At 38.8% G+C, this 22,337-nt stretch overlaps 1 protein-coding gene and 1 long non-coding RNA gene across 6 annotated transcripts in view; one reads left to right on the top strand and one right to left on the bottom strand.

Annotated features, from left to right (window-relative positions):
- The window catches only part of LOC122811837, a 627,052-nt gene extending 607,219 nt beyond the window's left edge, over positions 1-19,833 (top strand). Inside the window, exon 5 of one of the 2 annotated variants that reach the window (XR_006366297.1) lies at positions 18,961-19,833. This is a non-coding gene — a long non-coding RNA (uncharacterized LOC122811837). Of the gene's footprint in view, positions 1-8,404; positions 9,876-18,960 lie in introns of those variants that run through there. The other variant, XR_006366296.1, reaches the window with a different exon arrangement.
- Positions 1-22,337, bottom strand: part of LOC122811830 (homeobox protein Hox-D3-like) — a 1,090,053-nt gene that overhangs the window by 539,274 nt on the left and 528,442 nt on the right. The gene's annotated exons all lie outside the window — the stretch shown is intronic.

Below are 22,337 nucleotides of genomic sequence, written 5' to 3'. Positions count from 1 at the left end.
AGCCTGGACTGTAGAGACATTTGATGGAAATAAAGAGAAAGGCTTCTTTGTTTGTCCAGGGTCAAAAAGGCCATCTGGGAAGCTGTATTCAGTCTCACACCCAGAAAGCACATGTCCTGAGAGGGTACTAGACTGGACTTTATTTCGTTCACAGAATACCCTAGGCATCTTAACACTACCATCACATACTTGTAGATGATGCAGAAGTTCGTCTTTGTGTTGTGCAATAATCAGGCAATCGTCCAAATAAGGATAAATCTGTATTCCTCTTAACCTGAAAAAAGCTATCACTGGAGCCAGAACCTTTGTGAACACTCTGGGTGCAGTAGATAAGCCAAAGGGCAATGCAGAGAACTGATAATGTAAATTTCCAGCCCGAAAACGCAGGTACCTCCTGCAACTGGGCCTGATAGGAACATGAAGATAAGCCTCTTTGAGATCCAGAGTTACCATCCAGTGATCTTTTCCCAACAGAGGTAAAAGCTGTTGTAACGTCAGCATTTTGAACTTTGGAATGTCCAGATAAGTGTTGAGGATAGATAAATCCAAAATTGGTCTCCACGTGTTCCCTTTCTTTGGTACTAGAAACAGGCGAGAATAAAATCCTAGTCCCACTTCTGACAGAGGAACTGGCTGTATAGCTCCTATTTGAAGAAGTAAAGAAATCTGCTTGTGAGCCTCTATCCTTTGCCGAGGAGGAACGTCTGGCATGCCTTTGAAAGGAGGCAATGTATGGAAATAGAACTTGTAGCCTCGGTTTATAATATCCAAAACCCATTTGTCCTGGGTGACTAAAAGCCAGTTTTGCTTGAAGAGTGCTAACTTTCCTCCCAAAGGAGCTGCCAGGGAAGAAGAATCTGGCAGCTGAAAATGCAGGTCATTGGGCCTGTTTACGAAAGGACTGGCCCCTGCCCTCACCTGCAGATTGTGCAGGCGAACTCCAAGTTCTAGGCCTGAATGTACTGTGAGCTCTGCCCCTGCCACGTCTAGATCTACCCCTAGACTGAGAATCAGAAGAAGGGTAGGTCCACCCCTTAGTAGGCCAATTTCTACTAAACTTTGGAGGTTGCACCTGCAAAAATCTTTAACAGTCTGCATAGCCTTAGCCTTGTCTTCCATTTTCTTCAAAACCGACTCCACAGGGGGACCAAACAAAACTTCAGACTGTAAAGGGGCATCCAGAATTCTAGTTTTAACATGCTCGGACAAATTCTGATCCTTAAGCCAGGCGTGCCTCGAAGAACTGAACCAGTGGCAGCCACCCTAGAAGAGGCCTGTACAGCATCAAAACCACACTGCAAAGAATGCTTACCCACCTGTTCAGAGACATGTACTAAATCCTGCAATTCTTTACACTCTATGCCCTCTGCCAAAGCATCCACTTTAGATTTTAGCTGAGAAAGGAGGAAATTCTGATACTTCAACATATGAAACTGGCAATTTAAAGCCCTCATTGCTAAAGTAGAAGAGGTATACACCTTCTTACCCCATCTATCCAAAGCTCTAGCTTCCTTATCTAGAGGAACCGGATTCTTTACAACAGAAGCTCTAACACCCTTAGGCCCCTGACTAATAGTTTCTGGGTCCGCCCTAGGACTCTTATACAGATATTTATGAGCCTCAGGCACCCTGTAATACCTGTCCGGTTTAACTGGCGCAGGAGGCAAAGAATCTGGATTAAGGAAGCCTCCGAGAAAACATCTTGAACAACATCCAAAACAGGAGGTATAGCCAAGGGTCTATGCTGTGGTAAAAACAAGAATTCCCTAAGCCTCTTCCGTGAATCAGAGAAATCCTGTCCTTCCCACTTAAAATGCTCCCTCATGGAATGCAGAGTTTCTGAAAAAGAAAAATCCTCTGGAGGAGAAGCAGAAGGAGTGGAGTCCTCTGCATCAGAATCCGAATAAGGGGGAAAATCTTGAATATCTTCAGCAGAAGAGTTTGAGTCATCTGAGGCCTGATCCAAACTTTCCAACTCAGGCTCCACCCTGGGCCTCTTATCAGGAGGGGGCATAGAACCTCTAATTAAAGTAATCAAATCTTCTGCCATTTTGAGCATGTGCTTTTTAGGCACAGACCCTGAAGTACCTGGAGGGACACCAGAGGAAGGCAAAACAGACCTGCCCTTAGAAGAAGCCTTAGAAATAGTAGCAGAAGGCCTAACCACCTTAGGCATAGAAGGGAGAACAGCAACCTGAGAGGCCCCTTCAGCTAGACCTGACTCCTGTGAGGCCACATCCTGCAAAATCAAAGTTTCCCCCTGAGACTCAACAGAAACTTCAGCCGGATCCACCTGCTCCACTGTAGCTTCTGCCGGACCGGTGTCCGAAACGGACGAATCAACCTGTCTAGGTTTCAAGGATTTGTCTTTGCGCTTCTTGGAAGCGGCCGGAGGATCCGACGGCATATTATAATTACACCGTTTACCAAAGACTAACCTAGCACAATCTAACCTTCTTTTTATAGTGCGCTTATTAAACCTAGCACAAAACCGACACCCGACTACGTCGTGGTCCGGTCCCAAACAAGGAATGCAAAGAGAGTGATAATCCCTATGCGGTATCTGTTTCCCACAAGAAATACAATTATTCACTTTTTCTGACATCCGGAATTAACTGAGGCAAGAAAAAACAAAAATATTCCCCAACGGGGTACTTAGCCCAACTTGGTATCGGTCTGAAACTCAGAATATGAAAATTTCAGAACGCTGAACGGCACTTGCAACGCTGCTTCTGCATCAGACCATGCGGCAAAAAAGACTGAGGATATGACGTCGGTCATGCGCTTTTATACCCTGACGCTCTGATGTCAGATCTGAGCGCCCATGACTGACGTCACCCTAATACTTTGGTATTCGGGCCGACCGAGGACAGCGGACTACCCATATGTAAGGACTGCAGCAATGTGAGATGAAGAACATCTGGCCAAAGCCATGTGTCTGGACATGCTCACTCCCTCATCTTTTGAATGGGCATGCCCATCCCCTCATGCTTGTGTCATCAAGTGCCTGAGCCACTAATCAAAATCAGGCTACCTGGGTAATAGTGAGTGCTCTATCTATCTATCTATCTATCTATCTATCTATCTATCTATCTATCTATCTGTCTGTCTGTCTGTCTGTCTATCTGTCTGTCTGTCTGTCTGTCTATCTATCTATCTATCTATCTATCTATCTATCTATCTATCTATCTATCTATCTATCTTCCAGCCTGTCATTCTATGTATCTAGCTATCTAACTCTCTGTCTGTCTATCTGTCTGTCTATACAAGCAGCACAAGCTAGAGTTAGTATATATGGAGTAAGGGAGTGCAGGAGATCAAACTCCATGCAAAAAACAGAAGTTAAGAAAATCAGTCTTTCAATATTATGCAAACCTCCAACTTCTGACTTCACAATTCCACTAGGGAGCTTAGCACAAGAAATCTGGACAAAGCCAAAAATATTGGGGAAACAAAAGCCCAAAGCCAGGGATATACTTAAACATATGTTAAATATTGCTTACATACTTAGAAAGTTGCTGGAATAACAGCTTTTACATTAAAATGTGTTTTCTGAATGATATGAAATCTGAAACTCAAATGTTTGCCATTATTTACTGACTTCATTCCTGAATTATTTACCATAAAACCACTAATTTTATGAGGAACAAACCGCAATCTGGATATTTTGTGAAAATACTGACAGATGAGAGGTGTGGGTAGGACACTAGTCTGCAATGCTATGTCCTCACAGTTCACAACCACCAAGACTGCTATACAAAGGAACACAGACTGATACTGAGGTAAAGTGTGTGTGTGTGTGTGTGTGTGTGTGTGTGTGTGTGTGTGTGTGTGTGTGTGTGTGTGTGTGTGTGTGTGTGTGTGTGTGTGTGTGTGCGTGTGTGCGTGTGCGTGTGATTACTGGCAGTCACACATCACACATTTGGTATTCTAAACTGGCAAGCCAAAACAAACAGTGGGGTCATGAATGAAAATATTCTGATAAAAGGAGTTGGAGAGAGAATTTCAGGATGGGCTATATGAATTGATGTGTTTCCATGTATTAGAAAGTTACTTAGCTATTAAGAGAATTGCTCTTGGCTGAATCTGTTCTGGGCTGCCATTTTATTTGTATTCCTGTAAAAAGTTGTATACTCCATTACGTATGAAATTAATTCTCTTTTTCACTCTAGTTCTCTCACGTATTCTGAAGGGTTGAAGTATTATGAAGACTTGGCACGTACAGTAGGGTCTGACAAGTTACTTTTTTTAAAACTGGAATTACAGTTAAGGTTGTCCCTGTTGTAGCTTATTCCCACTCCATTCCAGTTATCACTGCTGACTCATGTGGTTCCTGCAGCCTCCCCTTGCTTTGAAATCACCGATAGGCACTGGTCCCTAGTAGGAGAATGCTTTAGTGTATCATTATGAATAGCTTGATTTGAGAAGAATGAAGATGCAGACATCTAGTAATCAAAGATACAAGGTTTTGTTTGTAAGAAAGGAACCTCATAAAAGGCAATGGTTAAGGTTAAGGATTAGCTATATCAATAAGGAGAAAGCCAGATAATCTGTCTCTTAGCTTGACTCGTAAAACTTTTCATCTTGGTGGCACTCAAATCTGGATGAGTTATTCATAAATGTATAGGTTTTACTTTACAGTTTGGAGAGAGAGAGTTGCTGTTGTTGTAAGATCTCACATTCTTGAGTAGTATGCTGAATTGTAATGCAGGCTTAAAATGCTTTTGAAGTGTCTTAGATAAACATCTAGTTCTTTGTCTGTATAGCACACCTGATACAGATAAAGTTATTTTCTAAAACGGGTAGCAAGCACTACTTCTACATGAAATTGGTTTATCTTATGAGAAAATTATTTAAATTAGATAATAAAAAATGTAGCAAAATGGTTCTCTCCAGTTATAAATATAAAGCTACTCATTAGATATTTATTGGAGGTGTTCTAGTAATCTGCAAAAGGCACCTGTCCTTCTTTGAATGGCTGAGTTTGTCAGTGTGACAAATGGTCAATCTGAATCACTCTTTCACAGACAAATCAGCAAACTGAATTGCATAAAGGGATTCATAGGTTCATAGGTGTGTACTAGGACAATGGCCATGGAGCCTTTACAAGCCTAGCCCATAGAAATGCCCTAATATCATGCCACTTTTAGTTCCCAGTACCTCTATCAAGTAGAGCCATTGGAGTGATCCCCAGGGTAAAGTTTCTATTTCCCATCCACTCATCAAGATTTCTCTTGAAAAGGACCAGTGAGGTGCTCTGCTTGACATGTATGGGAAGTCTATTCCAGAGGATGGGCAGTCTCTGGATTATGAACCTGTCCCTCCAGCATGTTCTGTTGATTGTGGTAATGAGGTTGATGTCCCTGGAGCATGTGGTGCGGAGGGATTAGGATTTCTTTAGGTGTAACATTTCTAACAGGGCTGGGTAAGACATGGCTTTGTAAGTCAAGCAGAGATTGCCTCTTAATAGACGATATGAGACAGAGAAAAACTGTAGTTTTTTTAGTCTGTCCATGTAGGGCATGTGTTTAAGGCCTAGGATCCTCTTCATGAGGTACTTTTGTAGCCTTTCCAGCTGTTGCAGGTGTTTAGTGACATACATGCCAAATGGGGCATTATACTCAATGATTGGTCTAATGAAGGAAGAGTTGAGAGACTTGATGACCTCTTTCTTCCTGGATGCAAAACCCTTGGTAATGAGATGTGCCACATAGAAAGAGTTTCTGACCACAGTGGCATTGTGGTGGTCGAAGGACAGGTTGCTGTCAACCTGTGTCCCCAGATCTTTTAGAACGCCTTCAGTGTTTATTGGGTTACCATCAATGTGGTAATTAGTGGGAACTGAGTTTTTCCGAAAGAGAATGATGACACATTTTTAGGCATTAAGCTTAAGACCAGAGTTTTGACACCAGTCGTCGGTCTCAGTGAGGCCTTTCTGTAGGATGTCTGCGTCACTTGGGGTGTTAATAATGGCTCCCAGCTTACAATTGTTGGTAAACTTGGTCAGCCAGAGTCCCTCCATGGTGGCCTGGACGTCTGAGTAGTAGATGCCAAACAGGAGAGGACCCAGCCAAACAGGAGAGGAGAAGGAGTTGCCACATGGGCGATGGCAGCAAAGACAAAAGAGGAAGAAAATGAATATATTATATGTCACGTAGCCACCACTGGAATATGAAGAGTAACAGAAGTAGAAACTACTGTGCAGCTTCTTGCCACGGAACCCTGTGATGGCTCAGTGTGTGCCACACATTTCACAGAAGTATTTTTGTCTCATTCCATGTACATGCTGGCTTTGTTTGCACGTTGTAAGTAATCTCCTTCCACATCAGACTCTTAGTGCAGTGCCATGGTATACACATTTGTCTTTTTGTCCCCCATTTTGTTTTTGCTTTGTCCAAAACCTTTGAGCAAAGTAGTTGAGAAGTATGGATCATACTTCTAAATTTCATTGCAAAAAAATTCTGCACAAATTAAGACATCTGTAGGAACAATGGACTAACCTCAGGGACAATCAGTTTTAAATTTTACTCTAATTCACTGAAAAGGTTAATAGAAAAATTAGATTTTGCATCAATATGCATTTTTCTGAACAATGCGAAGTATGGACAGCTTGGTATTATTGACTGAGTGTAATCCTCAGTGATTTACCAGAAAATCAAATAATTTATGAGAGACAAGGCAAAACTATCAGTGTAGTTCAGGGATATTATAAAAAATTCTGGACAGTTGGCAGGTTTGAACTTTGATGTACTACCATCCTACTTATATTGGTGCAAGACAAGAATCCAGTTCATCCCCCCTGTTGTAATTAAGATGGGATTCCTTACCACCCATTAATTGGATGACCCAGTACCAGAGTGAGGGGATCATTGCTGTGCATACCTTTCAGAGGTAACATGTGTGCCATACTATAGCAAAACATCACCTCTCACATTACTGGCCATTTATACCTTTCAGAGGTAACGTGTGCCATACCATAGCAAAACATCACCTCTCACATTACTGGCCATTTATACCTTTCAGAGGTAACGTGTGCAATACCATAGCAAAACAGAAAAACACCGCCTCTCATATTACAGGGCCTTTCAGGAAACAATGCATCACTGAGTTTATCCTCTGGTACACACATTATTTGAGCATACCTGTTCAGGCTATGGATCACTTAGGAACTACATGGTGAACCATAGTAGAACCATTTACTGGACAGCTCTCCTTTTTTCCCCCTTTTTTGCTTCATACTTTGCAGGTGTCTCTATGCCCCTATCCATCACCAGGTCTACCCACTCCTCTTTCCTTCACACAAATTTCTCTGACTCACAGCAGGGGCCAGAGTGGATCTTAAAGACATCCTGGGGGATCATGCTAGTGACTGCTTTTGCTGAAAGATTTTTTTATTTAATGACCTGGCCTTGTTTTTCCCCACCCTTCCCCTGCATTCATCTATTTCATCCAAGGGCTACTCCCTTCTATGGACAACTCCCCATGCCCTAACCCCCTGGGATAGGCATGCCCATCCCTCCCTGGCAGCACCTCAGATGTCCGAGCTGCTAACTGAACCCAGGTTACCTGGGACAAAGTTAGGGATTTATCCATGGTGCTGGCCTGCACATCTCTTTTTAAATTAAAACTCATATACAAGGGAATAAATTATCATAAAGTAGTTTAAGAAACAGATGCACTCACAGTTACTTATCACATTAGTGAACAAATATTTGACAGGTTTTGTGAATTAGATCTCAGTTCTGAAGAAAATTAGTTTTTCATTTTGCAGAAAATGTTCCATACATAATATTGAGATATGCTTCAACTTCTGTTTTATTGCTTACATATATTCATTTTTTTCTATATAAATTAACCTAGAGGATGTTTTCTTGAAAGACTTCTTGAGAAGTTGCCATTAGGAAGCTTTGAGTATAAAGTTCATGGGAAAGGCAGGGAGAAAATCTGCACATAGATGCAGACCATCATGTTAGAAGAAAGACACTGCTTCAGCAAAAATGATTAGTTTAGTTATTTCCATCTGTCTCCTACATCATCACTGCGTTATGACAAGTTAAATGCCTGCACTGTGCAATACAAGACCAATAAACAAATTCAACATCATGTCATTGCAACACATCAATTGACAAAAACGAAGTAGTGAAAATAATGGGATGTAAATTAAATCCAGGATGTGTATTATGTCTAACCTAATCCTGTTAAGCATTTTCCAGTTTCTAGAAACTAATTCATTTCATGAAGCATTACTTCTCAGGGAAGGGGGTTTCTTTTTGTAGTTTGCTGTGACAGATTATGGGCTTCTTTAATATCTTGTAAAACCAGCACTTAAGTTAACAGACTTGAATCAATATTATCTGTTGCAATGCATAAACATTAATGACTCATTTCTCCTCTTTTCCTACAGTGGATTACAACTAGTCTAAAGACAAGGCAGAACAAGGAAATAGATGTAACTACTTTGCCTCTGCACCTTGTACTGGTCAAATCAATTTATAGACCTTTCAGAACACCAGATGGTTCATTATATCCAGTCATTAAAACAACAGAATACTCATGAAATCAGAAATACTTCACGAAAGTACTGCAATTTATTTTACAGCCGAAATGGGCAATGCACTGCCATCACTAAAGTGCTAAGTGTCTTAACATTTTATTTAGAACATGCTTGAATGCAGTTTTGCAAGAGGAAATACTAAGGGTGCTTACAGTAAAACAGCAAAATTATGCTCAAAAGGCCTCCTGCAAGAAAAGGATATTGTACACTGATGTCTATCTAAAGTTAGACATCTTTCATTTAATTGTGTTTGATTTTGAATAAGTGATTTGATAAAGTAAAACAAGTGTTGAAGTGTCACAATAGCTGTGCTTTTACTTGGAAATACATTAACAAGAAAATAAACTGAACCAAATTACTGTTTCCCAGCTATGAGACTGAATGCATGAAGCCCATTACAAGGACAGTCTATTTGAAAATGATGCACTTGTTGATTCAGACAGTGGTACATCCTACTACTGTGGATGACAACTCTACTTACCCTGTAACCTCCACAAGACAAACATTTTTTTCACATGCAGTTGGTTTGCTTTTATACGCTACCTCTATCAAAGTGATGCCTTACCTGTTTTTTTGTTACTGCTCTTACACACATATTTAGCGAATGGCCAGAAATATAAAGCCCAGTGATAAAACAGAGAGCAGAAACATTGCATAATGATCATCTGTCCTTGTTTCAAAAGTTTAATAAATGCTGGTCTAATTTTAAGTTCTCTAGATTCACTTTAGACAAATAAACAAAGATAAAATAAAAAACGAAAATAAAAATAAAACACCAGCAGGAATTTAAACCAAAGAAAACGTGTTTTTAAGCAAAAAAAAAAAACAGTGAGCACTTATATTCTACAATACACACATTCTTCAGACACTATTTATTTGAATTTTTCACACCAGGCATGACTTGTGTGTTTCTCTTTAGACAAAGTCTGATACAGATGACTATGAAATGAGCAAATGAAAATAGTGTATAAATGTAGGACAACTTCACTACTGGTTTATGGTAGTGATGTGTGCAAAGCTCTGGAAATGAATAAGGGATTTCCAAGAATAATTCTAAGCTATAGCACTGTATATTTGATGATCAGTACTAAATTCTGAAGAAGGAAGGATGCTGAGAAAATCTAGACTTTGAAATAAACTGGCATGATACATGTTTGTTGATAAGTAGTGTGCTTGTCTCGTCTGTTAAATTCTGCACGCAATCATGACAATAATAATTCATGTGATATCACTTCTGCTGTTATTGGTGGTTGCATGTCATGTGACTTTTTACATTGCTTAATTAATCCTGTGTGTAGATGATTATTCTTGATAGCTGATGAAGGACTGGACTTAAATTCTTGTTTGAAAGCTAGTCTTGTGTTTTAAGTGCATTTATTAATCATGAACCATTTTAATGGAGTACACACAGTTCCATGTGCCATTCTTGCAGCTAGTTAGAATTTTATTTTTTTAAATGTTATGCACTACCTTTTCTGAAAGGTGTCGTATTTTTGTGTCTCTGCAATTTGCTTGGTGTAGGTGAACTGTGGGGTCATTACTACTGCATTAGGCGGGGTAGTTCACCAGCATCTGCTGTTTTGAAGTTCGCACTTAAATGCCACAGACAAAGAAAAGATACAATGTACATCCAAACCAGAAGGATCTACTTCCAGAGCAAAATTATGAATATGAGATTGGCAAATTTGAACAAATACACACTGTATTCAACAAAGGAAGGAAAATAAATATGCAAATACTTTTTAAAAATGCAAAGCTAAGCAGCAAGAAAATAATCCAAATGGAGGGGAAACAAACGGTGATTTAATAAATTGGGTTGGACTGAATTCTGGACTGTGGTCAAGGACAGTAATAATAATAATTCATCCATCTACCCTCACGCCCTTTTCCCATTTTGTACATGGGTTCGGGATGTTAATTCCGCAGTGACAATCATCTTGAGCCAAGGTTTACATCACTGGCTGGCCCTGCTGCAGTAGTTCATACCACTCACTCATGCACACACTCTCACCTATGGCCAATTTAGAGTGTCCAATCCACCTACTGCATGTCTTTGGAACGTGGGAGGAAACTGGAGCACCCAGAGGAAACCCACATGACTGCAGGGACGACATGCAGACTCTGCACAGAAGGCATCCCAGCAGAGAATCAAACTGGAGAACTTCTTGCTATGAGGAAACAACACTAACCACTGGACCACCACGGCCACCCCGCCACCACATCATCATCATAATAATAATAATAATCATCATGTTTTTGATGCTGCTATTAATATTGTTATTGTCATTATTGTCACAATCACCACAAAACAGGTTAGTTGCATAAAGCAAGCTACTTGAAAAGCTAAACTGTGGCAGATCAATAGATTGACCCCCAATACTGCTGGTACCTGCCCAGGACTTTTAAAAAAATACCAGTGAAAGTGTAATGGGGTAGGCGGAAATAAATAACAAATAGACTTCTCTCAGACATTAACTGATAGGGAGAAATTAATAGAAATCATTAATTCATTAACTTGTTCAGCCCCATTCAGTCATTCTGTAAACAGCCATTTAGTGCAATTAAGTGTCACAAACACCCACCCACAACATGAACTAGCACTCAGTGGGCGCAAAGTACAGACTGTCATCCTCAACATGGCATGACCCCATTACAGGACATGCACACACATGTGTGCACACACATTCAATTGCACATACTTACACTCACTCACTAACACATGGTATATCCAGGACTGGGCAATTTGGAGTACCACCATTTCACACAGGACATATCTTTGAGATTTAAGGGAAAACCATGGCACTTCGGCACACAACCCCCCCCCCCACAATGACATAAGGGAGGGTGTGCATATGCCACACAGATGGCATCCTGGCAGGAAGCCAAGTACTGTAATGCTAAGTACTACAACTTGTCATACACCATAAATTTTCCATTTACTAAAAGATCCTAATTATCTGTAATTATGGACTTTTAAAAAAAAATACTAAAATTTATTATAAATTCTAGAAGGGAAAACTTGATATCTGCAGCATTAAACAGGACATTTTCATTTGTATATTGTAAGCAAAAGTGCAATATACAAGTTGTTTTTATTTTAATGGTGCTGACCTGTGACTACTCCTTAACTACCGTATTACAACTACCAAAGTTTTATTTTCTGTGTTGATCATCTAACAATAGTATGTTAATGGATGGACTGCTTGAGGAACCAGAAGGTGTAAGGCAGCTCTCTTGTTTTTAAACAAGACCATAAGAGGGGACATGTTCAAAGCATAATTCTAGTTGCTGAAAGGGGTTGTGGAAGCCATGCTACTCAATACATTTAAAAGAGCCTGAGATTTCCAGAGGGAAGGGATGGAAGAGGAAAGGGGAGCTGCAACATTCAAGATATACCAGAGTTAAACTTGTCTCTTGTCTGCTTATTTATGCTATGTTATATCCAGTTACATTACATTACTTTGTTACATTAGGTCATGTGACTTTACATTACATCATGTGATATTTCTGCTGTTCCCTAAAAATATTAAATTTCAGAATTTGGACAAACAGAGTAATTCCAAAAGGAAGTAACTTTACAGAACTTGGAATGTTAGACCATATCAGTCTCAAAATAAATTGTACAATATTTACTGATTCTTCTACTGCAAATATGATTTAATTTATTGTGCTATGTTTAATTCTGTTTATTCTGCTTATATAATGCACACAAGCATGTAACACCTGGGTATTACAGTAACATTCATTGGTATAATTTTAGGAAGCCAGCTAATGAGAAAGGACGTTCATTATTTTAATGTTACTCAAGTGGTTTTGACTGCAAGCTACTTGTTCCCAAGTATATAGATTACTCTGTAAGAACAGTAATTCCATTTCCAGTGGAATATTAGGCTCTAATGCAGAAACACAAGCAAGGAAAATGGGTACAGAAAAACTTCGACCTTAAATGTTTCAACTTTACAAAAAATATGTTGTAAAAAGTGGAGCAAACCGACTGTAGGATTTCTGTGGGTTAAAGGATAACATGAGCATGAATAACAGCTCAGAATAGGTTCATAGATTTGTACTAGGCTAACTGCCCTTGTGAGCCATTTTAAACCTAGCCAATTATCCCTTGTGAGACTCAAACCCTGCATCTTGTGTTTGTAAGGCAAACACCTTAACCATTAGGCCACCCAATAAGGAAGTAAAATGTATTGCATGTTTTCAATACAGAAATATAAGCAAACAGACCTAACAGTAGCGGTCAAATCATGAAGTGGCATAAATTCACCACCATTATATTCTCAAGAACAAAGATTTTTGACTTGTGTTATTTGGTACCAAAGAGGCAAATTTACTTAGCAAATGGAACTAGTGTATAAACAAAATACTGTTGAACTGGAATACACACACATATACACACACGCACATTATAGTAAGCCCCCCTGCCTCCTACACCCCATGCTAACTATATATAATAACTCAGAGATCACACAATATAAGGGAAATGGCATACTCCCCAACTCTTGTGTGGTCTCACATAAAAATTAAGTGCAACTATATATATATATATATATATATATGTGCACACACACACAGATGAAGAAAGTCCAACCAGGCATTTCTAGACATAAAGAAAGCATATGACTAGGTACCAAAAATGCTGATTTGTTCAGTGCTGCAATGGTTTGAAATCCCGCAGACACTGGTAGAATTAGTGCAGGTTGTGGCATGGAAGAATAACTGTGGCAGGGCTCGCCACTTAACGGTGTGAGCATGTCTCCAGATGGTTATCACTGTTGAACTGACACTACAACTTCACATACAATAATGGGAAAAAGGGGCCATGCATGAATGAATGTACAAGGGCCCAATGCCATAAGTATGAATAGTGTTTGCACTCACACAGGGGACCCCACCGCAGGTGAGTATGCATCAGGGTTTAGCTCTGAGCCCACTACTGTTCATATTAGTCATGGACTACATAAGCCAATAGGTCAGAAGACACAGATCAACCAAGATGCTGTATGCAGATGATATGACATTATTAGCAGAATCTGAACAAGAAGTTCAGCAAATAATAAGGGAATGGAATGTAAAACTGAAGGCACACTGGATGAAACTGAATAGAAACAAGACAATTCTCATGGCAGCAAAGGAGGGAAATCAGAAGAAGATGAAAAAGACCCCCCCTGTGGAACAGACTCCCTCTCCATCTCAAGCAGAGTACCTCTCTAGCCCTCTTTAAGAGGAACCTGGATGACTGGATGGGAAACAGAAAATACACCCCTGGGATCCCACTTGTGTCTCTGCTGGACAGGGGAAACAGGTGCTGATTTTGAGGGAACATGGGTGAAATTCTTGGCTAGGCTTATAAGGGCTCCTGGGCCAATAGCCTATTATCATCCTATGAACCTATGAAAACTGAAACAGAAGCGGAAAAAGTGATACAGGTTAACAGCTTCAGAAGTCTGAGATGGTGGTTGGGGAAAAGGGAAGTCTGAATGAAGAGGTTAAAGCTAGAATCACAGAGGATGCAGCCAGAGGTACTGTGTAACATGAGAATGCCAAAGAAGCTGAAAAGTAAGAGGGTACAACCACTATTACTGTATGGCACAGAAAACTATACAGTAAAGGCAGAGCATTTGTGGACGTTAGATTTGATGGAGATGAAGTGGCTGAAAGGGGTGGTAGGATGCCAACAGTGGGACAGACAAAGAAATGAGGACATCAGAGTAGAAGCCAAAGTAGTTCCAGCTGCAGAGAAGGTCAAAGGAAACAGATTAAGGTAGTTCAGACACATGTGCAGGAAAGCAGAAGACAAACTGGTGAAGAAGAATGGAAGAGACAAGAAGAAGACAAGAGAAAACAAGGGCTTTCATTAAACAGATGGATGGATTGCATTAGAGAAGACCTGCATCAGTCAGGCATGACTGCTGCAAAAAATAGGAGAGTGGCATTGAACAGAAATAGTGACAGCTGACTTGAACCCTTGACTCCAAGATGAAAATGGGAAAAAGGGAGCTGATGATGATGAATAAATATGTGTGTGTACGTGTGTGTGTCTATTTTATATATATATATATATATATATATATATATATATATATATATATATATATATTGTTGTGTCTTTTGGCTTATCCTGGTTAGGGGTCACCACAGCGGAACTCCAGTCTGCTAATGATTGGCAGTAGATTTTTACGTGCCCAGTTGCCAGTCCTGACGCACAACCTTTAACAAAGGCACACCCATTCACACATGTCTCCACACAGAAGACGCTCTAGCTGAAAATCGAACATGACACGTCTTACTGTGAGGCGACAACACTACCACAGCACCACCACCGCGGATTTATACATATATATATATATATATATATATATATATATATATACATGTATGTATATGTATATGTATATAACACACACACACACACACACAGCTATCCATCTTTCTCTCTCTCTCTCTCTCTCTCTATATATATATATATATATATATGTATGTATATAGACAGATATATAGATATATATAGATAGATATATATAGATATATATATATATATTTTTTTATATATACATATATATGTTTATATATATATATATATATATATATATATATATATATATATATATATATATATCTATATATATATATATATATATATATATATATATATATATATATAAAATACCTTCAAGTGATCTATAACTTCATCCAGACATAAACCATTTAAAAGAAGTAGTCGACTAACCCTTCACCTAATGTTAGCCTACATGACACACTAAGATCTACAACTCTGATAATAAGGAAAGAATATCATGTTGTAGTCATTGGTATAAGGTTTTTACAGAGTTCAAAGTAATATTACATTTTGATTTATCACAGTGTGTTGGGTTGTACAAGCTGGTGGCACACTTTCAGAGCTTCTCCCTTTCTTTCCACTGTTGTGTTACCATGGAGTTGGGTATGTGTAAGTAAAGGAGTCTTGCGGAATAAAAGGGAGCGTGCATCCTGCAATATTTTTTCCTAGGCTTAGACATGGAGTATTTTTTTCTTCAATCACTCGTGTTTATATATTGTGCATTTACATCAAATGGCAGACACAGATAAAGAGAAAGAGAAAAAGACAGATAACGATCTATAAAAGTCTTTTAGCATTTATCATTTGCTTTATTACTACCTTAAGTTTGCCTGGTTTTGAGAAAACTTGCATTTTGGTCTGCATTCCATAACAAATAATACAATTTTTATTTACTTTCTTTCGTTTTTGTTCACCTCTGGGACCCTGCCCAATTTTCCCATGCTTTCCTAGAAGAACAGAAGCCAGATACTCAGAGCTACATGGCCCAATCAAATATGCTCTGTTTCCCTATCAGCTCTCCAATCCCCAACAAACATCTAGCAGTAAGGAGAAAGCCAGCTTGATGGTTCTGGGGTTGACCTACCTTGTTCCCTTAACAGCACCACCTCTGGGTGGCTCCAATGTTTCAGTGTTTCACTTATGTTAATCCATTATTTTTATGTTTTTATATCCTCTTAAATTTTCTATTTGTCTTGAGCAATTACATGTTGTTCTACTTCCTGCTTGTTATGTGCATTTCTGTCACATAACAGGTATACAAGCCACCTAAAAGGGCTGCTGTACTTCACTATACTTTCCTGAACTCAAATCCACAAGGACTCCACTCACTGAGGTAAACTGACCAATGCTGAACTCCCTGATTGTTCACAGGTAGGTACTAGGCTATCGGCCCTAGGGCCTATAGAACCCTAGCCAAAAAGGGACCCTGGCTTTCGCCACTCAAGAAAATTATGTTGTTTTATATAGGAAATCACTGCTGGGATTACTTGTAAGAATGGGCTTGCAGTGATTCTTTTGTTTTGGAGGATTTCTTCTTCTTGTTTCTAGAACTGTGGAGTCTAAATATATATATATATATATATATATATATATATATATATATATATATATATATATACATATACATATATATATATATATATATATATATATATATATATATATATATATATATATATATACACACACATATATATATATATATATATATATATATATATATATATATATATATATATATATATATATATATATGTTCAGAAGTGCATGGGTATACCACCAGATGTAAAGGAATGGGCACTTAACTTTTAATTTTATTTGGCTGGTTTAATCCCAACCAATTTAACCTGAACAGTTGAGTTCACAATGAGTTAAACATCAGGGATTATATATAAGAAGCATTTAACATAAACAGAAAACATATTATCAAAACACTCTGTTTAAAACATAACACAAGGAAATGTGACTCCAAGCCCTTTGTATGACAGTATCCTCCCAGGTCCACTGCTTTGCTGCCTTTATATTGCCAGGCAAGTAGATGACAGGAGTCATCTAAGAAGTAACTACAGACCTGTTGTGGCATTTTTCTCAGGCAGTCCTATGTATGGGGTGCAGGACCACGTTACTGTGCAATTCATGTTCTAACTAATGACGCCTGCTTACATTCCCTCAGCAAAATTGCGTTCACTTTCATCTTTTCTCTCTCTCTCTCTCTCTCTTCCTCTGTCTTTTTAATGGAATGCGTTTACAGATGGAAATCATTTTAGTTTCACAGTCTTCATTCCTACAGTGTTGAAGCAAAATGTTTTTCATGACTACCTACTCAGAGGATTCTGTAACAAGCTGACATGTAACATGGCATTTTGAAATGAGTGGCATAAAGATGAATGTGGGCAGACAATTAAGGCATGTGATCACAAGCCATGCTGGTTCACATCCAGCATCCATCTTGTTTATGTCACTCTGCTGCCATAATGCTAGTAAAACAGTACAGCTGAACTCCTATAATGTTTACAGACCTAATGAACATCAAGTGGAATTTATATAAATTAACACTCTTCTCAGCAGACAAGCTGAGTGAAGCCAGTACCAAGGGGCTTCAACACCTGGAAATGTTTGGGCCAAACTGTCTAAAATTGATTTTACTTACAAGAAAAAAGAAAAGGAATACTTAAACAGAAACATAAGTAAAGCATTTTTAGGTGCAAGCAGTAAGCATGCAAAATGTCACACCATCTACAACATCTACATTTGCTTACAAATAAGCCTTACATGGATTCCTTCTAGGACAGTTGTGTGATTGCTTTAATATCAAGTTTCTGTGAATCCCATCTTGCTGAAAGTCTACTAGTAATGGCATAACAGATTTTTTTCAGCAGACAGGTGTGAAATTTCTTAGAAAAACATAACATCTCTTGCAGGCAAGAAAGATGAAGAGATGAAGGATAAATTATTTTTTTTAATGTGAAGAGATTACACATATGACATACATTATAGGATTTGTGTACCTAGCATTTTAAACTCCTTTATATATTGTGCTTGCAGCTTTTAAAAGGAAACTGTTTTGGGGCACATAATGGTAACACTTGTCTGACACAATACGTTGATATTATGGTTTGCCTAATTCTAACTTTTTCAAATCATTACATTTCTGGAAGTTCAATGATACAGCTGTATGCTGTTTCACGTCTTTACTTTTTAAAAGAGTAAACATGGCAAAAATTACAAACAGCTGTAAGCCTTTAACATATCTGCATATTTTGAACCAGGCTTGGAAATTCTGTCATAACTTGAGAAGTAATATTTAACAATGACAAGAAAAGTAGCGCAACAGTGACTCTTGCTGCTTCACAGCTCGTGGCTGGAGTGACCTCTCTGTATAGTATGCATGTCTTCTCTGTGTCTGTGAGGATTTCTGCCAAGTGCTTTTGTGTCCATTCATATCCCAAAGACATGTAGTTTGACATGAACTATGATGAACTGAAGAGCTTCCAAACCGTGGCTATTTGTGTACAGCATGTGAAAGTGAATGACTGTGTGTGTGTATATATACAGCATGTGAGAGTGAAAATGTGTGTGTGTGTGTATACAGCATGTGAGAGTGAAAATGTGTGTGTGTGTGTGTGTACAGCATGTGAGAGTGAATGAGTGTGTGTGTGTGTGTGTGTGTGTGTACAGCATGTGTGTGTGTGTGTGTGTGTGTGTGTGTGTGTGTGTGTGTGTGTGTGTGTGTGTGTATGTGTGTTTGTGTGTCTGTGTGTGTGTGTGTGTGTGTGTGTGTGTGTGTGTGTACAGCATGTGTGTGTGTGTGTGTGTGTGTGTGTGTGTGTGTGTGTGTGTGTGTGTGTGTGTGTGTGTGTGTTTCTCCTATAATGGACTGGCATTCATCCAGCACTGGTTCTCTGTTTTTATGCCTCTAACTTGCCTGGATAGGATTCAGCTCACCTGTAAACCTGACTATAATAAAGTGCATGTCATAGAATGCATAAATAATGACTATTCAATGATTATTACTCCAAAGGCAGTGCTGTTAATTTTTTACTCTTGTTGTCCTTGTCAGGCAATGAATTAGGTTCAATGAAGACAATGATGGTGGTGACAGTATTGCTGATGATGTCCATAGCGTCACTTCCTGAGAATGTAAAAGGCTGGTCCTGTTCAGGAAGGAATCTGTTAAAAAATGGAGCTCGTGCAATAAACTGTGGAAAGCAGCCTGCATACCCAGCAAGAAGGAATTACTTTAAACAGTAGAATACGGAATATTGCTATTGCATAACATTTTTTTCTGATTCATTTAGATTATTTTCCAACATCTTAGAATTACTAAAAAAAGAACACAAAACAGGCAATTTCTTTTATTAATAAAACACTGTTTTCTGAGCACAGATTTAAATATATTTTGTCTGGGGTAAATAAGACAGCCCATAAATAATAATATAGATAGAAGTTACTCAAAAATGTAAAAGGAAGAGTGAGAGGTAACGTGAGGGGAACTTGCAAAAAAAATCTGAAGTGTCTTTGTGGCTTTGTTAAGTAATTTGTTATTCTCACTGTCCAAGCAATACAGTACAGCATGACTTAATGGATGCTCAGTTTTCCATTTACAGCATTTGTTGCATTGTTAGATGACTGTATGTGATGAAACAAAAGAAACAAGTGTGTGTTGGCAAACTGCACTGACAGACATTCCCCAAGAAATTGAGACGTAAACTCCCAGACATCAAGTCAATTACAATTTTATAGTTTGATGCAAACCACTAGAAAGCTGGTGGACATATAAACACAGAAAGCACTAACTTAATGTGACAGTTGAGTGAAAATGGAGCTCCCTTTCCATCAGAAAGCTTGGCTGTGCTTTGACAGCAGAAAATGAAGCTCTGTATAACTCACAAATGCACTTGCTATTTATTTGACAGGGACACATGGAGATAATTATTACACACCTCTCATAGTTTACAGTTATTTTTTAGAATGTTTTCTGACTTTAGCAAATGCATGTAACACCTGCATATTTTGAAAAGCATTAAATAAGTGTAGATCTCTATTCAAGGGTTTTCTCTAATTCAAGTTTATAACCACTGGAAAACTATCTGGGAAGCTGCAATACCTCTTCTAGCCCACCAGCAGTATTTTAATAGCTTTAAAAACAAACAGCTTTTCAAGTCAATTTAATTTATTAATTCAGTCAAGACTACAAGTCTTTATGATTTAATGTAAGGGGATGATCTGTGCTTCTTTATTCCTACTTTATAGCAAGCATGACTCCTAATCACATCTTGTTAAACTGACGTGTTGTTAAATCCCACAAAAATATGTAAAGTTACAGAAAATCACATTCCAAAGGGTGACGCTCAAACATCACACAACACTCCTGAGCAATTGCCTTTGCAGGCAGGAACTCCTCTGCACCACGATAAGACAGCAACCCCCCCCCTACACACACACACACACACACACACACACACACACACACACACACACACACACACACGCACACACGCACACACACGCACACACACACACACTCACCTGTAATCTCTCTATATACCAATTCTGTGGTTGCACAAACTTGGAGAAAAAGGGAAAATAATAAAAGTAATACTTGCCTTTTCCTCCAAGTCCCACAAAACCAATATCAAAATACATGATTTGTGACACAGTGACTTCTGACATACTGAAATACTGACTTCAAAAACACATGACCTTCCTGCTGTGACATTTTGTGACACACTGAAATACTACACAATTACATAGACTATTCTCATGAATCTGTTTCATTACTACTACAGGTTAGATATATGGCAGTCATTTCTGAAACATGAAAGACATTTTGCATTATGCAAGTAAAGTTTTCAAAAACACATTTGGGTGTAGATTTATGTGTATATTTGTGTATGTGTGTCCATGTTTGCATACTATATACATATATATCATTTCTTTAGCATGAACATTTATATTGCTATAATTGTAAGTCAAAATATTTACTTATGTCAGTCAGCATTACTTGTATAGTTTCCATACATTAATGGCACAACTACCACACATAAAACTTCTCACTCGGTATTGTTGAATTCAGGTCTATATTAGCTCGCCAAAACTCATCTTCAGTGAACACCGGTTCATTGACACATATTCAGCAAAAATCACTTTCACGATTTGCTGAATTTTCCAAGGGCAATGAAGTAGCTGGCCAAATGCACAACTTTGCCCTTTTCACCACTGTATTGCGATCTCGGAGTTGGCATATATAGTTACGGGGGTGTAGGGGATACATCCCCCTTCTTAAGTGGGTTTGATTTAGTTACTTGTGGGTTCCATTGTGCTGCAGGGCAAGTGTTTCATTGCCCTTGGAAAATTCAATGAATCACAGAAGTGATTTTCGCTGAATACATATCGATGTAAAGGTGTTCACTGAAGATAAGTTTTAGCAAACTAATATAGACCCTGTGACACCCCACCACTCGACCAGAAGTCAAGGAGCCTCAATCCTCACAAGTGGCACCAGTGGGGGATGTACACTGACAGGATGACAGGTACACACACACTATTTCCAGATGCAGCTCTATGCATCCAGTGCAGTTTCCTTTAACAGCACACAGAGACCACAGTCAGTCTGGAGTTGGTTTCTCCCTCTTTCTCCAGATCCCCAATAAGACTCCAGACTGGCAAAGCTATAGAGTTGAGATCTCAGCTGAGTGGCCAAATCAAGACCTCCAGCACACTCTCTGTCCAACCAGTGCTTTGTGTCCATGCCCAAGCAGCTGATACACACACTCTTTGAGGTTTGATGTACACACACACACACACCCCTGGGAAAGGCTGGCACAGGTTTACTAGCTATGCCCCCTTTTGCCCAAATTATACAGTAGTTATCGCTGCTACCAGCCAACTCCTTATCAGCTACTTTAAGGCCCTTATCAAAGGGTGTCCAATCTTACTGTGTAATATTAATATTAATACAAATGGTAATTTGACCAAGAGCAAGGCTATTAGGAGTGGCCCACACAGTGTCACCAAATAAATATGCAAGTACTCTCAAAACTTAAATATCTCTACACAGATCAGCCACAAGGTTTAAATATATTTAATAGTAAATAATGAAAGAACAAGAAAACAGTATATATTCACAGTGACATCAGAGTTCAAAACCACAGGAAATATTTAAAACAATATTGCAGGACAGTCTCAAATAAATAAAGAAAAATATCTAAACTAAGATTCACTATATTCATGACTGTATCTAAGACAGAGTTACTATACCCTAGAAACTTACTTACAGAGCAAGGCAAATGTGTGGTGAATGGATCTTGTCAGGTCCAAGACAGAATGCAGAATGCACTGCCTCTCTCAGTGAGTTCTCAAATTAATATCTCAAACATTGCTGTTTGGATAGCTTGCAGAATGACATCATTTCTTGTCATCTGACTCTACTCCAGG

This window comes from Protopterus annectens, chromosome 9.part0, assembly GCF_019279795.1.
Source record: "Protopterus annectens isolate FY-2018-M chromosome 9.part0, PAN1.0, whole genome shotgun sequence".
Classification (NCBI taxonomy): Eukaryota; Metazoa; Chordata; order Ceratodontiformes; family Protopteridae; genus Protopterus; species Protopterus annectens.
Note: the sequence above shows the minus strand (reverse complement) of the source record. Positions and strands in the feature narration are given on the sequence as shown.